The 19,284-nt window shown below is 44.6% G+C and overlaps 1 pseudogene; it reads left to right on the forward strand.

The window, feature by feature from the left end:
* The first annotated feature begins 1,674 nt into the window (after positions 1–1,674).
* LOC142943349 (uncharacterized) lies at positions 1,675–18,664 on the forward strand (annotated as a pseudogene).
* The last annotated feature ends 620 nt before the right edge of the window (positions 18,665–19,284 follow it).

The following is a 19,284-nucleotide window of genomic DNA, read 5'->3' on the forward strand; positions in this document are numbered from 1 at the left end:
ACCAACTCCAGCTGGATTTACATTGACATTCTGTGTAACTTCTAGCAAAGTGAAATACATCTTTTGAACTAACAACTAAATCCATGATTTAGTTGTTAGTTCAAAAGATAAACCATTGATTATGTTTTGTGATCCTTCTCTCCTTGCAGCCGCTGCTCTAACTGTAAAGAGACCTGTACCTGTTTCCCAGGAGCTCATGTGTCTGCTGCTAGAGGGAGCGGGTCGTCCATCAACAGAGGCGACTGTCACAGTCCCTGGTGTGTATTATTTGACCTGTATTTTCATCTTAAAAATATACTATATGCATTGTCCATCAAAACTGTTGTTAATTCTTTAAAGTTACTGCTGCACTGTATTCAGACAAAAGGTAGGCAGCACTCCATGTCCAGCTTGCTGAGTTTCACAGTGTAGATGTCATGTTACATCCTTGCTTCATCTTACTGTCAATAATAATACAGAGGCCCCCCTGATTTCTCCTGAGACGTCTGCAGAGCCAGGTCAACTGTCACCTGCACAGAGAGATCAAAGTTAGTATTAGAATGTTTTTCATGTCAAAAATATTAAATCAAGACGCACCCAAAATCGTACTAATTTGCTCAGTTTATTCTTGTCTGACTAGGTGAGCCGTTACCCAGGCCGTTAGCTGTGCCCACCCGTCCTCCTCCACAGCTCCCTGGCTACGACCATGAAGTCACCCAGTGGACCTGTTCACAGCAGCAGAGGATCTGGATGAAGACAGAGCTGGAATCCACGGGTCTTTGGCCAGGGCTCCTTTCCTGTGCGCAACCTCATGAAGATGGTGTCATTGTGGCGTCTCCCTCCCCAGCCTGAATTAATCGACAGCATCTCTGATCTTCCTTCCCCAAAGTTCTTTCAGCTGGAACTGGATGCTACAAGGAAAAGGGTGGAGGAGAGAGGACAGCAGAAGAGGAAGAGGACTGAATCCCAGCACACAGGTCGCAAGTGTCGATTCTGTCAGATGGATCTGAAGCAGGATCCAAACAGTCCTCACATTCACACAGGGTTCCCTGGACTAACAGGGAAGTACATTTACTGCCCTGGTAAAGTCTTTTCCTTTTACAAAGACCAGGGCATGGAGGAGACGACCTGGAATGAGTTCCAGGGGTCTGCTTTTTATGAGACAGAAAAAATGAGATGGGAGGTTGAAAAGGGAAAGTAAGAGAAAAGGGGAGTGTTTTTGTCATTATTATATTTGTTTAACATATTTGTGTTGTGTATTTGTGACCTTGCATTATTGGCTCTGTGTTCAATATTCACTGTCCCTGTTGTGTTTAATAAATATATTTCATTCACTAATGTTTACATGTCTCATTAATACGTGAATCATTATAGTCAACAGTAAGAACTACAATATAATAGGTTAATAGCCATAAATAAGTCAAGTACTTGATACTCTATCTGCCACTACAATCTAGTGATAATCAGTAAAAGGTAAAGTTGGATAAACATTTCTTGATTTATAAATAGCTCTTTATCATTGATGTGTGGCATAGCCCCAAGTGAGACTCGAATCTGCGTCCAGGAGCTGAAACCAGCGATATGAAAGTGGATTTTGAGCTCCTTGGACAGCATTAATAATGCTGCAATTTCATTGGCTGTCAACGTCACCACATACGTCATCAACACAAGCCTCGATACGCGCCTCGTAAAAAATCTTCCTGGATTACTCGACACAAGCTTCGATACCTCGACACGAAAGGTCACATCACTATTAACACATTGATTAGTGGAAAACGGGCTTAATTTGTTCATCTTAGTTAAGCTTTATGTGTTCCGAGTTGTGAACCACATCATCACAAAGTGTGTAAGCGTTTTATTTTATGTGCTCTGAAGTCTGCAGCTTCGTCAGGAAGCAAACAAAGTGAAATGATGAACGGAGTTCCGCCACAGACCTCTCCTCTCCAGAGAGACACGAGGCTGCAGGAGGACCTCCAGCTGCTTCTTCTGCCGGTCGATCTCCCGCCTGAAGCCCGACGCCTCCTCCTCATAGCCGGCCACAGTCCTCTCCACCACCGCCAAGATGTCCTGCGCGGCCGTGGTGAGTTTCTCGGTAACGATTCCTCTCAGAATCTCGGCTTTAGACATGTCGAGCGTCTCGGAATCGCTGCTCCTCTTCATCCAGTAAAACATATTTTAAATGTGTCCCACACACACACTGGTGTGATTTCACGCACAACAACAACGGAAGATGTAGTTTCGGGTTGTATAGCGGTGCGGCTGTAAATGATGTCCGACAAGAAACAAAAACAAAGGGGAAGACTTCATCTGAAAAGTGAATTAAGACAGACAGACACTTTATTAATCACAAAAGGGGAATTGTTTTCGCTAAAACAGCATTTATGATACAGGTAAGCAATTAGAGTACAAAATAATATTAAAATTAAAAAAGGCATTAAAAAGGCATTAAATATATACATTAAAATAATAATATTAAATTAACTAACTAAATAACTAATAATTAATAGTAGTTCAGGGCAGTATAGATTCAAATCCAGCCTTAATCTCATTTCGTGCTTGGAAGTCCTCTGGAATCCCTCTAGGCTGCCCTATAGCGTCTAACTCAGGGGTGGGCAAACCTTTTGGCTCGGGGGCCACATTGAGTTTTAAAATTTGACAGACGGGCCGGGCCAGTAGCAGATGAATGGAGAGTGTTTGTGTGAACTAATATAAATTACAAGTAAAAGCCGTGACCTAAAAAGTAAAGAGAACTTGCATTTAATTTCAGCGGGAACAGTGTTGTTGGTCACCCTTTTTAGCCAGTGCATCAACGTTTGGTGTCAGTTTGGTTGTGGCAATTCTCAGAACAGATCTGAGGTGTTCATCAGTTAACTGGGATCTTACACGGTATTTTTTTTATCGCATTAATGCATATTTTATCGGGCACTTACTTATTAAGCAGACATTTTTGACACAGTGTTTTTAGTGTAAAGGTTAATGACTGTGGTCTTTTTAGCAATTTAATTCTTTGAAGGGCTCATGCAGATTTTTGACTTTCACATCTAACACTATCAGAGCTCTGCTCTGTCATGTCTTTCCTTGTCTCTCTCCCCTGTGTCACGGTGTGGGTACATCTCACTGGCGTCAGGAAACATATCAGAATACCCTTATTTTATTGGCTAAACAGCATCACGTGACGTGATTTACAACGCATTGGTCGGTGTTTTTCCTGCACCGCTGAACAAGTGCCGTTAATGCTGGAAAGGAGCGTGAATGACTCCACTGCATAAAGCAAAGGCCCGCGACCCACTGAAAACGGGTCCGCGACGAACCACCAGTTGAGAATCACTGGTCTACAAGATCGTGACGAGCGGTGAACAGCTGTTTGTGTGGCGTCTCTTTCTGTTTCCTTCACCTACATTCCCCTGGGTCCTAAGCCCCTCCAAGTACAGCTTCTTATCACCCTCTATGTACCAACGTACATTTATAACAAATACCACGCATATTACACGGTAATCAGCGTTGCATATGTGTCAAACTCTATTGGTGCATCTCCGGTCTGTCTTTGTTCATCCTGCATCGCTCTGTTCTTTTCTTTAATGTAATGTAACTGGAGCAACGGAGCCTCTCCCAGCTGTTAGCAGACTGTTGTGCTAGCAAGCAGGCTCGCGAGTGAGCTGTACCCAGCATGCAGTTCGGCGGTGAAATTTTATAAATGTACAATTATTACAAATTGTTTGTGTCACAGACTGTGTGCTGTGGTGTTTTTCTCTATTAAAGAACGATAGTTGTGGGTTATTAATTGTTGTGTTATAAAGTTATGACCATGACTAGGGGTCTCTCTCAATACATATAAGAGAACGAGCTCCGACCGTAGCGCTCATAGCGGCAGAAAATACATTTAGCTGCCTGTTGAAGACAGACCGCAGTTGTTTCGGCTATGCACCGGTATGATGGTGTGTGAAGAATTCATATCATACGGGAAATTAAAACCGGTATACCGCCCAGCCCATGTCTTTATTATAGTTTGGACAATTTTGTACCAATATTTGACGGGCCGGATTCCTAATCCCAGCGGGCCGTATATGGCCCGCTGGCCGTAGTTTGCCCATGCCTGGTCTAACTGGAGATGTTGGTCCGCCGTGTATTGTCTTCTTTACCTACGCCTCCCATCGGACACTTCGCCCATCACTCACCCCCTCATATAGCACCACTACCGGTAACCTCATCAGAACCAATGCGCAAAGCCCAACCCATCTTGGCGGCAGAATATTCAGTAAAACATTTTCCCCACACATCCAATAGCTGTCGGCTGTGCCTGTTGTTTGTTCACTTAACAAATGGAGAGTGGGAACGGTCATAGTTATGTTGTCGGAGTAACGGCTCTATTATTATTGTTATCTCTTACCGTTGTAACTGCTGGGGCCGCTGAGGTAAGTTGTATGGTAACCCTGCCGCTCAACTCTTGGTTTAGTATCATCCCAGAGACACTAGTCACACGTCCCCCTTTACTGTTTACGGCTATACATTTGAGTGCATATGTTCTGTTGGGTTGGATTATCTCGTCTTTCAGTTCCATCACCCATCCAGATGTCTTCGGTGCCACCCTCACCCCACACTTAACAGTTTTCCATGCTGACACACCGGTGACATTATTAATACTCCACCCACACAGCTCATTCTGCTTCGCTTCACCCTCTATCATCTCTAATACATGGATTTCTCTTTTCGCTAAGTTAATTGTCACCCCTTGATATGGGATGCGCAACTTTATGTTGTTGTTTACCAATTCATACGCTAGTATTATCATGGGTTTAGGATCACCATTATCCACTCGTACTAGTTTACAAGTCATTCGGACTCCTTGTGAAGTGTCAATGTTTTTTATTTCCACATATAAGTACATAATAGACATGATTTGGGTTCCACAGTCGGCTCGTTCTGACTTCAACGTCAAGCTGATCTCCTGCCGTTATGGTAATTAAACACTGGTCCAATCCCCACTTCATTGCTTGCTTACCTTTACTATGCCTGCACAGTTTTGACACTTCTACTTTATACTGTTTTTCTCCTTCGTCGTCTCTTTCTACGTGTATTAGCGTGCAACTGTCTGAACCCTGGATAGGCCGGTTTGAACTTAAATGGCAATGCTGGCATAGGTCCTGGTCTAGCATGGGTTAGAATATGTGTGGTTGCGTCGTACTCATCTGATTCAGGGTTTCTGGCTCTCCTCCAGGATGGCTGAGTCACCGTCTGGGCGCTGACCTGCATCCTCTGTGGTGTCACAGGTTTCACCACCGTCAGTCTCTCCTGCCCCACGCTTCCTAACAGCATCCATATCAGAACGCCCATTAGTTTCAACACATGTTCCAGGCTTACCTTGTTTGTCATTTTCTTCTGACTTCGTACTGCCCTTGGTTTTGTCTTGTACTTTCGTGCAATGGCTCAAGTGATACCACGTTGTACTTCTTTCGACCTGGACTGCTGTTGGCATTGCTCGCACCACTCTATAGGGACCTTCCCGCCTTGGCTCCTCCCACTTTCGTTGGAAGTAGGGCTGCAACAACAAATCGCTAAAATTCGATTATTAAAAGAGATGGCAACGAATTTCATTATCAATTCGTTGTATCACGCGATTATTACACCACTCAATAAGTCGCGGAGATGTTTAAGTATAAAAAAAAAAAATGATTTGAGCCATTCGCGCCGCCGGTCTCGCCGGGGACTATTTGTGTTCATTCGCGCTGGACGCGCCGGAGAGGGGGCGTGGCTTATCGTCCTGAAAGCCGTTCAATTGTCCGCCATTAACCATGGAAAAAATAACCTATTTCTGTTTAGTACATGTTGTGGAAGTCACAGATATCCCGGGAAACTAAACGCCGTCATGTCTGGTTCATAACATTGTCCAGAGGAGCTCTGTGGATTTTATCGAAGTGTATTCACTGTGTCTAGCAAGCCACACGTCGCTGTATGAACACTAAATAAACTGATTTGGCTGTGATTTAACGGCAATAAACCGACAAAAAGGGACTCCGAAATAACTACGTAATGATGCCGATTTGTAGGCTACTTGTCTTCTCAATGGGGCTCGGATGGATCGGTGCTAGGCTATGCTAACATTGTAGCAGCTCCACCAACACTCAGAATAACGTCATCTAGACGTAAATACGGCAGCGTCTATTCATTATTTGTACCATATGGTTAACACACACATTTATACACTTAGTTTGGTCCGGTCTCTATTGATATGAGGTATCGTAGAGCTCTGGTTGAACACAGACGGATACAGTATTTATTTCCTGATTCAACAACGGCAGTCAGTGATGACAGGAGAAACATCTCAACGCTGATAGGCTATTGCGCTGGGGCGAAGTCATCCAAAATGTGGGAGCATTTCACACTAAATAAATCGAAAAAGTGTGTTAATTGCAAGATATGCAAAAGCAACATGCCATGGCACGGGAGCACCACGGTGATGATTCAGCACCTAAAACGCAGTGGTGGGCCGTCAGGGCCTGCAAGGCCTTCTCTGCTGGCCTAAACAGAATCACAAAGTTATAGCTATTTTATAATTTAATAATTTTTCTTAAATACACTACATGTATTATAATTTATAAAAATATTTTTCTCATTATCTTATTTTCTCATTGCACAGCTACTGTCTTCCTCAGTTGCTCTGCTTTCAGTGCAGCTTGTTTTAAGTAGAGCTTTTATCCAATCAGATTTCACCTCTGTGACTCTAGGTAAGAAGTGAGGCCCCAGGCCTGCAGACTCACAAGTGAATCCCTGAGCAGTTTAAGTGAATGGGGACGATATTGTTGATTGTCATATTCTTCAACCAATCAGATCTTTAGTTTGACATGTTGGGCGTATTCTTTGACGTGTCAGAGCCTTCTAGCTGGCCTACAAGTACGTGATTGGTCAGTGGGCTAGCCTGACATGTTGGGCGGTGACAATCCCAATATCTGCTGCCTCTGTGGAGCGGACATTTTTAGCCTTCAAACGCATTAAAACCTATTCAAGAAATACAACTGGGGAGGCTCGACTGTCTTCACTGGCATCCATAAATCGAGAAGGACTTCTTACTGGAACTAAAACGCACGGATGTACTGAACAACCGTGGGATTAAACTCTTTATTAACAAAGAAAGGAGGATGCACTTTGTCTTTAAATAGTGAACAGCAGCTCTGGTAAGTTAAATGCGTTTGTTTTTACATCTGCAGTAGCTTTAATATGCTTGTTTATATATTATTATTACAACTTGTTTTTGTGAAGATTTCTGTTTGGTTTTATATATGATAGGAACCATTGTTACGTCCAATGTTGCTCTGGAGACATATTTAGCAGGTGCCAGTGTTGGCAACTTGGCGACTTTCTCGCTAAATCTGGCAACTTTCCAAACCCTCATGGCTACTTTTCTTTGTCAAAAGCTACTAGTGACAAATCTAGCGACTTGTTCTGGTGTTATTGGAGAATTTTCTGGTGTTTTTACGTTAAAGCACGTACGTTCTGCACTGTCGTGAACGAGCAGCGGGTGCTACCGTGAGCCCCTCCGCCGTCGCCCACAGAAGCCTCGTGCTGCAGTCCCAGCTGCAGTCAGAGCAAAGAGGAGACGCACTCTCGGCAGATAGTGTATCTACAGGTGTTGGCTTCATTTTTACACTAAACAAATAATAACCATAGCTGTGTTTCAGCTGCAGGACAGCAGTGAAGGCCCAGGTATAAAATGCACGGCCCGCTACTGCTAAAACGTAAAAATGTTGGAGTCCTTGAGGAGGAAGGGAGTTCAACAGCAGGGTAAGTCACTACAGAATCCTACTTTTGTTCCGTTTTGAAGTGAGGAACGTAACGTCCCTCCAGTAGCTCTTCTGGTGCTGGTGTTTACTCGTTATCCAGCTTGACAAGTTAGCGTTAGCTCGTTAATAACAGTAGTAAAGCAGGGGTGGTATAGTTTGCAAGACTGAAGACACGTTTTTATTCACTCGCCTCTTTTGGCCCATTAATATCCGATTAATCGAAAAAATAATTGCCAGATTAATCGATTATTAAAATAATCGTTAGTTGCAGCCCTAGTTGGAAGACTTTAACAGACACCTGGTACCACTGGTTTCTGGTCGGAGCCTGGCTCTTTTCCCTTCTCCTGCAAGTAGATGGATCTATGTATGGCAGTTAATTGCTCAATATAGTCCTTTAACTCTATTTGCAGCTGCTCAAGTGGGGGTTCCTTGTAGGTGCCTCCAAGTTGAGGTGCGGGCACAGGTCTACCTGTTAGCATTTCATGCGGGTTAGGTGCATGCTCCTGTGAGTTTGCATGCAATAACTCATTAGCACGAGTGGCAAAGCATCCACCCAGTTTACCTTCGTGCTTGCACAGGTCTTATTCAACTTCGCCTTTAACGTTGCGTTAATCCGTTCCACTAAACCTTGACTTTGTGGGTGGTACACGGCCCCCAACCTCCGTTTGATTGTCAACTGTTGTAAAATCCCCGTGGCTACCTTCTGCACAAATGCTGAACCATTATCTGAGTTTATTTCTGATGGTATGCCAAATCGGGGGACGACTTCCTCTGTCAGAAACTGAACAGTTTCAGCTCCTAGGTTTTTTGATGGAGTTGCTTCCACCCAGGGACTGAATTGATCAATTACCACTGGCATGTAGCGCTTTCCATATGCTGATTCTGTGCAAGCACCAATGTGTATTTATCTTTTGGAGGGACACTGACTACTGACTCATCTAGAATAAGTATTTTGTGCTTGATTTTACAAAGTTTTCTTTAGCTGTACTTAGGCCTGCCTCAGTTGTTAGTACTTGTGAGTTTCTTCTTGTCTGAGCTAGCTGTGATTTAGGCCCTGTCCACATTACTCCGTTTCTCCTTGGATGCAGATTTGTCAAATAGAAACGATCTCCGTCCACACGGGAGTTTCAGCATCATTCTCGAGTTGATCTGCGTCCACAAGGCAGCCTTCGAAGGCGGACAGCAGGTGACCATTAACGTACACTGGGCATGCGCGTGACGGTGTAAACAGGAAGTGGATTGCTTGCTTAGTTAAAAAAAAATAATACGACAGAGTAATAAAGTAGTCTTTGATAATGAAAGGTTGTATTTGATACTTAAGATCTTCCTCTAAAATCTCCCTCTATAAACTCAAACAGACACAGTTCGTGGAAAGTTTTAGAAGTTTTATTTTTCAGACGTAGTTACAGCGCTGCGGGTCTCTCTCTCTCTCTCTCTCTCTCTCTCTCACACATCAAATTTACTTTAACATCAACACTTACACGTAAATGTTTACTAGATTATGGGTCCATCAATGTGGTCTCTCATTCGTTTCCTCCGTGTTGTTGATGTCTGTTCTCACTAGTAGCTCTGAACATCATGTCCGCCTAGCTAGCTTCTAAGCTAATTTTAACATTACCGCCAATGGAGTAATGCAAACCGCGATTAGCATTACAGAGGTGCGGGTCTATCTCTCTCTCTCACATCAAATTTACTTTAAAATCAACACTTACACGTAAACGTTTACTAGAATATGGGTCCATCAATGTAGTCAACACACGTCTCTCACTCTATTCTGCTCTTGCTTCGTGCAGGAAAGCTTAGCAGATCGCTAACAGTAGATCCGTGAAATAAAGACCATGGAATCCATAGAAGAGTTTCAAGACTTCAGTGTGAATCTTTCTTATTTGTAAAACTGTGGAAACACAATATGAAATATGGCTTTACAAACTGTCCCTATACACATTACATGAATACAAAACAACAATCCATGATATAGCCAGCATGTAACATGTCCGCCTAGCTAGCTTCTAAGCTAATTTTAACATTACTGCCAATGGAGAAATGCTAACCGCGATTAGCATTTAATACAACACAAATGTTATACTAAACACGCGAATAGAATATATCTACGTACATCTTTTCATGCTTCATAAATACATACTTACAGACTACGGTCTCTCAAGGCTACCAAACGGAAGAAGTAAAACGTTAGTGCAGCGTGTCTTCTCATTAGAATCTAAAAACAACGAGCTGCTCCATAGGGCTGATGCCGGTCACGCCGCTCGCTAATCACTCCAATAACAGCTGCTACCTCCACAGAAATGCAGACTTTTACTGCACAACAGCTAGGCAGCAACATCATGTAGCTGTTGTGCTAGCAGCAATGCTTGCAATTAGTTATCCATGTTGAAATGAATCGCTGGTAGCCCAGTTTGTTTTCTTCCGGGTACGGGTCACGTGATAGTGAGTGTGACGAATCAGGGACGGAGACGTCATGGTTGCCAAGAACCAATCCAGTAGCGAACACGGGTGTGGGCGTAATTTTTTCTTAGCACATCCGTATACGACCGTCCACACGGAAACGCAACCCCGGAGTTCTCAAATACCTCCAACCTCGGCGGAGTTTTCAGATTCCTCCGTTTAGGGTGCTCCAAAACTCCGGCGTAGTGTGGGCGCTCAGTGTAAATGTAGCAAATACGGAGTAAAAACGGAGTAATGTGGACAGGGCCTTAGTCTCACCTGGTGAATTGCTTTGCTAATTACCAGGGAGGGGCCTGCACTCCTGGCAGACAATGAGCAATCAGTAGATTGCTGTCCTTAAGCACTGCTGGAGGCTGGAAGCATCAGCTCCCAAGCGTCAAGCAAACAAAGGCTAGGGCGAACAAAGGCAACGGGGCGACTTTTTCAAGCCTAACTTCGTCAAGCTAAGACTTCTCGAGGGTGCACTTACGGGGTTTCAATTGTCTACCATGTGTTTTAATCCTATTTCTGTCCATTCCTCTGCCCGGTGGTCACGTAGACATTGGGCCACTGCCAGGTGCCGTGACCCCACTAATCTCATCTATCTTACTCTCTCAGCTCAAGTGGTGGCAGGGGGGCTGTGCAATTGCCAGTCGGCACTGTGCCGAATGCTGAGTTCAAATCAGGCTACGCTTCCTTGCTCTCCCTCAACTTTCTTGCTCTGAGACCTGGATCACACCAGAAAACACCACCACACCCGCAGCTCTGTCAGATATGTACTCTTTCTCTCACACTCCCAGAGCTGTAAGGCTGGTACTGGCCTGCTAATTTCCCCAAAATGGAAATACTCTCGTGTCTCTGTTCCACAGTTCTCCCCGTCCTCTTTCGAATTCCATGCTGTTACTGTCACTTATCCTGTCAAACTCACCATTGCTGTTGTGTATCGCCCACCAGGCCCTCTTGGTGAGTTCCTGGAAGAGCTCGACACATTAGTCTCTCACTTCCATGACGATGGCTCCGCACTCATCCTGCTCGGTGACTTCAACATCCTGACTGCTATGTTAGAACCTCTTCTTTCCTTCCTCTCCTCCTTTGACCTTTACCCCTCTTCTCCTCCTACCCACAAGGCCGGCAACCAGCTGGATCTTATCTTCACTAGACACTGTTCTACTGCTAACCTCTCCGTCACTCCCCTCCAGCTCTCTGACCACTATTTCATGTCCTACTCCCTCTCCTCTCCCCACTTACTTCCACCACCTACCCACATGATTTCTACCCGTAGTCCTCTGCTCTCTCTCCCCCGCTGATCTTTCCTCTTCTGTTACCTCTGCTCTCCCTGACCCTGGATCATTCTCTCTCCTATCCCCTGATACTGCTACTGACCTTCTCCTCTCCACCCTTTCTTCTTCCTTGCACAACCTCTGTCCCTTCACCTCCAGGCCTGCACGGCCAACCCCACGTGCCCCATGGCTGTCGGACTCAGTTCGTACTGATAGGCGGAGCCTAAGAGAGGCTGAGCGTAAATGGAGAGAAGGCAAACTCCCGGAGGACCTTCTTAACTTCCAATCTCTTCTTTCCACTTTTTCTCTATCTACTGCTAAAGCTGCTTTCTTCCGCTCTAAAATCCTAACCTCTGCTTCCAATCCTAAAAAACTCTTTGAAACTGTAACGGGTGTAGTTAGGACCCAGGAGCAGTACGACAACACCAGGACTGGTATGATTTAAGTTCTTTATTTTCAACACACGACAGAATATTCTCCAGAAGAATCAGCGACAGGATTCTCGTGGTCAAGGACAGAAAGGCTGAGTAAGTTACCAGGGCAGAGGCAAGGCGAGGTAGTCCGGAACAGGCAGGGTCGGCAACAGGGAATCAGTCCATGGGAGAATGGGGGAAAGTTTAGCATGAATGCGGAGAACGATCTGGCAGTGAGTGTGTGTGAGGCAGGGGTTTAAATAGTGAAGAGGCAGAGTGAGCAGGTGAGAGTAATGAGCTGACGAGGTGAGTGTGACTGGCAGGTGCACTGAATGAACTGATTAGGTGAGTGAAAGGTGGAAAAAACTAGACAGAAGTGACAGAGCTGTGACAGAAATTTTCTCTTCACTCCTCCAACCCCCACCCCCTCCTCCTACTTCCTCCCTTCTCCCTGATGATTTCGCCAACTTCTTTGACAAGAAGGTAAACAATATCAAATCCTCCTTCTCTCAGCCCCCCTCACCCTCTATACCCTCTCCAGCTCTATCCCCTCAGCTCTCCCTCCCCTCCCCATACCCCATCTTACCCTATCTTGCTCCCCTCTCCCCCAACGAGGTCCTCAACCTTGTTACATCTAACCGCCCCACCACGTGCTCCCTTAACCCGATCCACTCCCCTCTTCTTCAGTCTATTGCGACTGAACTTCTTCCTTTCCTCACCCACCTCATCAACACATCTCTAGTTTCAGGATGCTTTCCAACAGCTTTCAAGACTGCTAGAGTCACTCCCCTTCTGAAGAAACCATCACTTGACCCCTCTGATGTCAAGAACTTCAGACTGGTTTCTCTTCTACCCTTTCTATCCAAAACACTTGAACGTGCTGTCTTTAATCAACTGTCTTCCTATCTCCACCAGAACAGCCTCTTGGACCACTACTAGTCCGGGTTCAAAGTGGGTCACTCGACAGAGACAGCCCTCCTTGCGGTGACTGAGTCGCTTCATGCCGCGAGAGCTAACTCTCTCTCCTCTGTCCTGATTCTCCTGGACCTGTCTGCGTCGTTTGACACGGTGAACCACCAGATCCTCCTCTCCACTCTCGAGGCAATGGGCGTGTCAGGCTCTGCACTCTCCCTGTTTGCATCCTACCGGACAGGTCGATCCTACCAGGTGACATGCAGGGAGGCCGTGTCGGAACCACGCATGCTGACTACAGGGGTTCCTCAAGGTTCAGTTCTGGGCTCCCTTCTCTTCTCGTTCTACACAACATCTCTGGGTTCTGTTATTCGCTTGCATAACTTCTCTTACCATGGTTATGCCGATGACACGGAGCTGGTCTTGTCATTTCCCCCCGATGACACTCAAGTGGAGGCACGCATCGCTGCGTGCTTGGCTGACATCTCAAAGTGGATGACGACACACCAGCTGAACCTGGGCAAAACCGAGCTACTGTTCCTCCCGGGGAAGGGTTGCCCACACCGAGACCTGTCCATCACCATTGATGAAACTGTGGTGACGCCAACTCGGACTGCGAGGAATCTGGGTGTGACCCTGGATGACCAACTGTTCTCAGCAAACATTGCATCGGTTACACGCTCCTGCAGATTCCTGCTCTACAACATCAGGAGGATTCGGCCCTTCCTCACTGACGAGATGGCGCAGGTGCTCATCCAGGCTCTTGTCATCTCCCGCCTGGACTACTGCAACTCACTATTTGCCGGAGCCCCGACGTCGGCCATCAGACCTCTGGAGCTTGTCCAGAAAGCTGCAGCTCGTCTGGTGTTCAATCGCCCCAAGTTCTCCCACACAACTTCCCTTCTCCGTTCTCTACACTGGCTCCCTGTAAGAGCTCGCTTCCAGTTTAAGACTCTGGTGCTAGCCTACAGGGCAGTGAAAGGAACAGCTCCTTCCTATCTCCAGACCATGATCAAGCCCTACACCCCCGCCCGACCACCTCGCTCTGCTGCCTCGGGGCGATTGGTTGCCCCGTCGCTCAGAGGTCCCTGCGGCCGATCGACCCGGTCACGGCTTTTTTTCTGTCCTGGCCTCACAGTGGTGGAATGAACTCCCCACTGACGTCAGGACAGCAGAGTCGCTGCCCATCTTTCGGAGCAGGCTGAAAACTCACCTCTTCAAGAAGTACTACCCTGAGCCTTCCACTGAGCACTTATTGTATTGTATTAGCATTTATGGTATCCGTATTAGTTTCTTGCACTTATTGTATTAGTTTGTTTCTGTACTGTACTTTTGCTCTAGTTTATGCTCTTAGATGCTTGTGGAAACAAGGAGATGCAGTTATGACTTCTGGTGACTAGTAGTTTTCTTGAATACCTATGTTTACTACACTTATTGTAAGTCGTTTTGGATAAAAGCGTCTGCTAAATGACTGTAATGTAATATGCTAATTTTATCATGTCTACATAGTCTATGATTAAGTGTTTGAACGGCCCTTCTGGGATTGGGATGTGTCCCATCTGTGTTTTTATGCTTTTCCGCACATTGTTTTGAGCACAGATTTCACTTAACACCAACCAACATATCCAGTTAGACGCTATAGGGCAGCCTAAATCTGAAGACACATGAGAGTTCACACAGGAGAGAAACCATTTGGATGTGATGTTTGTGGGAAAAGATTTACACTGAAGGGAAGTCTGAAGGAACACATGAGAGTTCACACTGGATAAAAATGTATCTTTTCACTTTTTTGTGAAAGATGAATTACCTGTGTTCAATCGCCCCAAGTTCTCCCACACAACTTCCCTTCTCCGTTCTCTACACTGGCTCCCTGTAAGAGCTCGCTTCCAGTTTAAGACTCTGGTGCTAGCCTACAGGGCAGTGAAAGGAACAGCTCCTTCCTATCTCCAGACCATGATCAAGCCCTACACCCCCGCCCGACCACCTCGCTCTGCTGCCTCGGGGCGATTGGTTGCCCCGTCGCTCAGAGGTCCCTGCGGCCGATCGACCCGGTCACGGCTTTTTTTCTGTCCTGGCCTCACAGTGGTGGAATGAACTCCCCACTGACGTCAGGACAGCAGAGTCGCTGCCCATCTTTCGGAGCAGGCTGAAAACTCACCTCTTCAAGAAGTACTACCCTGAGCCTTCCACTGAGCACTTATTGTATTGTATTAGCATTTATGGTATCCGTATTAGTTTCTTGCACTTATTGTATTAGTTTGTTTCTGTACTGTACTTTTGCTCTAGTTTATGCTCTTAGATGCTTGTGGAAACAAGGAGATGCAGTTATGACTTCTGGTGACTAGTAGTTTTCTTGAATACCTATGTTTACTACACTTATTGTAAGTCGTTTTGGATAAAAGCGTCTGCTAAATGACTGTAATGTAATATGCTAATTTTATCATGTCTACATAGTCTATGATTAAGTGTTTGAACGGCCCTTCTGGGATTGGGATGTGTCCCATCTGTGTTTTTATGCTTTTCCGCACATTGTTTTGAGCACAGATTTCACTTAACACCAACCAACATATCCAGTTAGACGCTATAGGGCAGCCTAAAGGGATTCCAGAGGAGTTCCAAGCGCAAAATGAGATTAAGGCTAGATTTGAATCTATACTTCCCTAAATGACTATTGAGAAGAGAACTAAGGTATAAATGTCAGACATAAAAACTCTGACATTTTGGATTTGTTGTGAACTTGTCATTGTGAGCACAAGAGTAAATGGTCGACTATGGATTGCACCCTCAGCTTTGGGAGGGAGTCACTGCGCAAAGCGTAGGCGGTATCTTGAGTTCTTGTTTACAGGAAGGATGAAATAGTGTGAGATGGACAGGCGGTTTAGTGTGGGCGTTGTGTCAGACAGTTGTGGTGAAGAGCAAGGTATTGCGACACTTATTTAGTATTGGTATGATGTGTGACACTAGATCTCAGTAATATAATGTAATGATACTAGAGACATCAGTGTGACCTCACAGTTGTCCATAATGTTCTCCCTGCAGATGTCCAGCTGCTGTTGGTGATGAAAGAAGATATTCCCCCTGAGTGGAGCTCCAGCCTGGACCAGGAGGACCAGGAGCCCCTCCGCATAAAAGAGGAGCAGGAGGACCAGGAGCCCCTCCGCATAAAAGAGGAGCAGGAGGACCAGGAGCCCCTCCGCATAAAAGAGGAGCAGGAGGACCAAGAGCCCCTCCGCATAAAAGAGGAGCAGGAGGACCAAGAGCCCCTCCGCTTAAAAGAGGAGCAGGAGGACCAAGAGCCCCTCCGCATAAAAGAGGAGCCAAAGGAACTCTGGACCAGTCTGGAGGCAGAGCACCTCAAAGAGCTGGAGGACGCAGATGTCACCAGGTTCCTGTTCAATACTGTGCTTTTGAAGATTGACGATGAGATACCTCAATCTTCACAGCTTCATCATAGCCAAAAGGAGGATAACAGAGAGGCAGAGCCTCCAGCCAGCATCTCAGCTACTGGTGTAGAGGACTGTGGAGGATCAGGACCAGCCGGGAACCTAGATCCAGATCGTCATGCACAACCGAATGCTAATGATGAAATGGTTTCTGACTCCTCTGAGATGGAAGTCAGTTATGATGATTGGCAAAAGCCTTTGTTAGATTCTCGATCTGAAACAGAGGAGAGTGACAGTGATTGGAAGGAGACCAGGGCACCAGATTCTGCTACACATGCTCTGAAAGTTAAGGAAACAATTGTAAAGGATGTAGTCTGTAAAACTGGCAAGAAATCCTTCAGCTTCTTCAAGTGTAGGAATAGATTTTACTACAAGGGCTTTCTTAAGAGACACATGATGTGTAATTATGGAAAAATGTCCTTGAGCTGTTTGGTTCCGAAGAAATGTTTGAGAGTGAAGAAAAAGGTAGATTCACAGAAAAGAGTCCAAATGGGAGACAAACGATTTGGATGTGATGTTTGTGGGAAAAGATTTTCACAGCAGGGAAGTCTGAAGACACACATGAGAGTTCACACAGGAGAGAAACCATTTGGATGTGATGTTTGTGGGAAAAGATTTTCACAGCAGGGAAGTCTGAAGACACACATGAGAGTTCACACAGGAGAGAAACCATTTGGATGTGATGTTTGTGGGAAAAGATTTACAGAGCAGGGAAGTCTGAAGAGACACATGAGAGTTCACAAAGGAGAGAAAACATTTGGATGTGATTCTTGTGGGAAAAGATTTACAGAGCAGGGAAGTCTGAAGAGACACATGAGAGTTCACACAGGAGAGAAAACATTTGGATGTGATGTTTGTGGGAACAGATTTACAGAGCAGGGAAGTCTGAAGAGACACATGAGAGTTCACACAGGAGAGAAACCATTTGGATGTGATGTGTGTGGGAACAGATTTACCGTGCAGGGAAGTCTGAAGACACACATGAGAGTTCACACAGGAGAGAAACCATTTGGATGTGATGTTTGTGGGAAAAGATTTAAAGAGAAGGGATGTCTGAAGAAACACATGACGGTTCACACAGGAGCGAAACCATTTGGATGTGATGTTTGTGGGAAAAGATTTACACAGAAGGGACATCTGAGTAGACACAGGAGAGTTCATACAGGGGAGAAACCATTTGGATGTGATGTTTGTGTGAAAAGATTTACAGACCAGGGACATCTGAAGACACACATGAGAGTTCACACAGGAGAGAAACTATTTGGATGTGATGTTTGTGGGAAAAGATTTACAATGCAGAAAAGTCTGAAGAAACACATGAGAGTTCACACAGGAGAGAACCCATTTGGATGTGATGTCTGTGGGAAAAGATTTACACTGAAGGGGAATCTGAAGACACACATGAGATTTCATACAGGAGAGAAACCATTTGGATGTGATGTTTGTGGGAAAAGATTTACAATGCAGGGAAGTCTGAAGACACACATGAGAGTTCACACAGGAGAGAAACTATTTGGATGTGATGATTGTGGGAACAGATTTACAATGCAGGGAAGTCTGAAGAAACACATGAGAGTTCACACAGGAGAGAAACCATTTGGATGTGATGTTTGTGGGAAAAGATTTATAATGCAGGGAAGTCTGAAGATACACATGAGTGTTCACACAGGAGAGAAACCATTTGGATGTGATGTCTGTGGGAAAAGATTTACAGTGCAGGGACATCTGAAGACACATGAGAGTTCACACAGGAGAGAAACCATTTGGATGTGATGTTTGTGGGAAAAGATTTACACTGAAGGGAAGTCTGAAGGAACACATGAGAGTTCACACTGGATAAAAATGTATCTTTTCACTTTTTTGTGAAAGATGAATTACCTAAATATGTTGGTAGGAACCACTGCAGTTTTCATTCTTATATTTTCTTCTTTGTTTATAAATGAAAAGAAAGGGGAAGTTTTTTTCCAAACATATAATCAATTAATTAATTATTTTACATCCAAAGCAATGACAACAAACAGTAGGTCTGTGATGGTGGAAACAAAAAGGAACCAAAGACTGTTCATCAGGGGAAATATGTGTATTTAAAATGCAACATTTCGTGTAATGTTTTATTAATACATATTCAAACTGATTGTATTTAAAAAGTGTAATACAGTAGACCTGTATGAAAGGAAACTAAATCAATGGGTTTGTTTTTTCTTTCTTGGTGTGTCACTGAAACTGTTGTAACATATTTTTTTTTACAGACCCATAACTTTTTGTATTTCCTAGAAATCTGATGAAATGTTCCTAATAATAATAACTCCCTAAATGACAGTTATCATCGGGAAAGTGTGAACAGTCTTTTTTACTTTTGTCTACAGGTCAGCATTGAGTTTAACATCTTTTTCCTGAAATAAATGAAGAGAAAGATCAAACATGTGATGATAGTTTGTTTTTATTATCTGATGAAACCAACCATAAAACAATTTAGGAAATTTCAGACAAGTTATGGTTATTTCTATCCGGAGAGAGTTAATTAGAATTTAACAATAATTTATTATACATGCATAAAATATGAACAGTGCAAAGCTTTGGGCGATTGGACTCCATCCTGAAGTAGGATAACCAAGGGGTAGTGATGCTGAGGTCAGATAAAGCCTAATCCCACAAAAGAGATTTATTTTATATGAATAAATTAAATAAATACCTTACTGCTGCAGAGAATTCCTAAGCAAAGTAGAAAATTAGTTATGAGAGAAAGTTGAAGGGTAGAACTTGTTAGGGTGATATTTCATGAGTTGATGTTAAACCTGAGTTAAGAGAGTCAAGTTAACCAAAGGATAGAGTAGGGTCTCGATGGACTGCAGAATAGGATAGTGCGGGTCTAGATAGACCGCAGAACAGGATAGTGGGATTTCAATTGATCCAAGGAATGATAGAGGGGATCGCGATAGACTGCAGGAAAGGATAGGTTGGAGTCATGTTAGACCGCAGAACAGAATAGTTGGGGGTCACAATGCCTCAGCACGACTTGACCGGGTTCGCTCAGACTGGG

The sequence above is a fragment of the Anarhichas minor genome, unplaced genomic scaffold (assembly GCF_050575085.1).
Source record: "Anarhichas minor isolate MPS153535 unplaced genomic scaffold, ASM5057508v1 ptg000007l, whole genome shotgun sequence".
In the NCBI taxonomy this organism is placed as follows: Eukaryota; Metazoa; Chordata; class Actinopteri; order Perciformes; family Anarhichadidae; genus Anarhichas; species Anarhichas minor.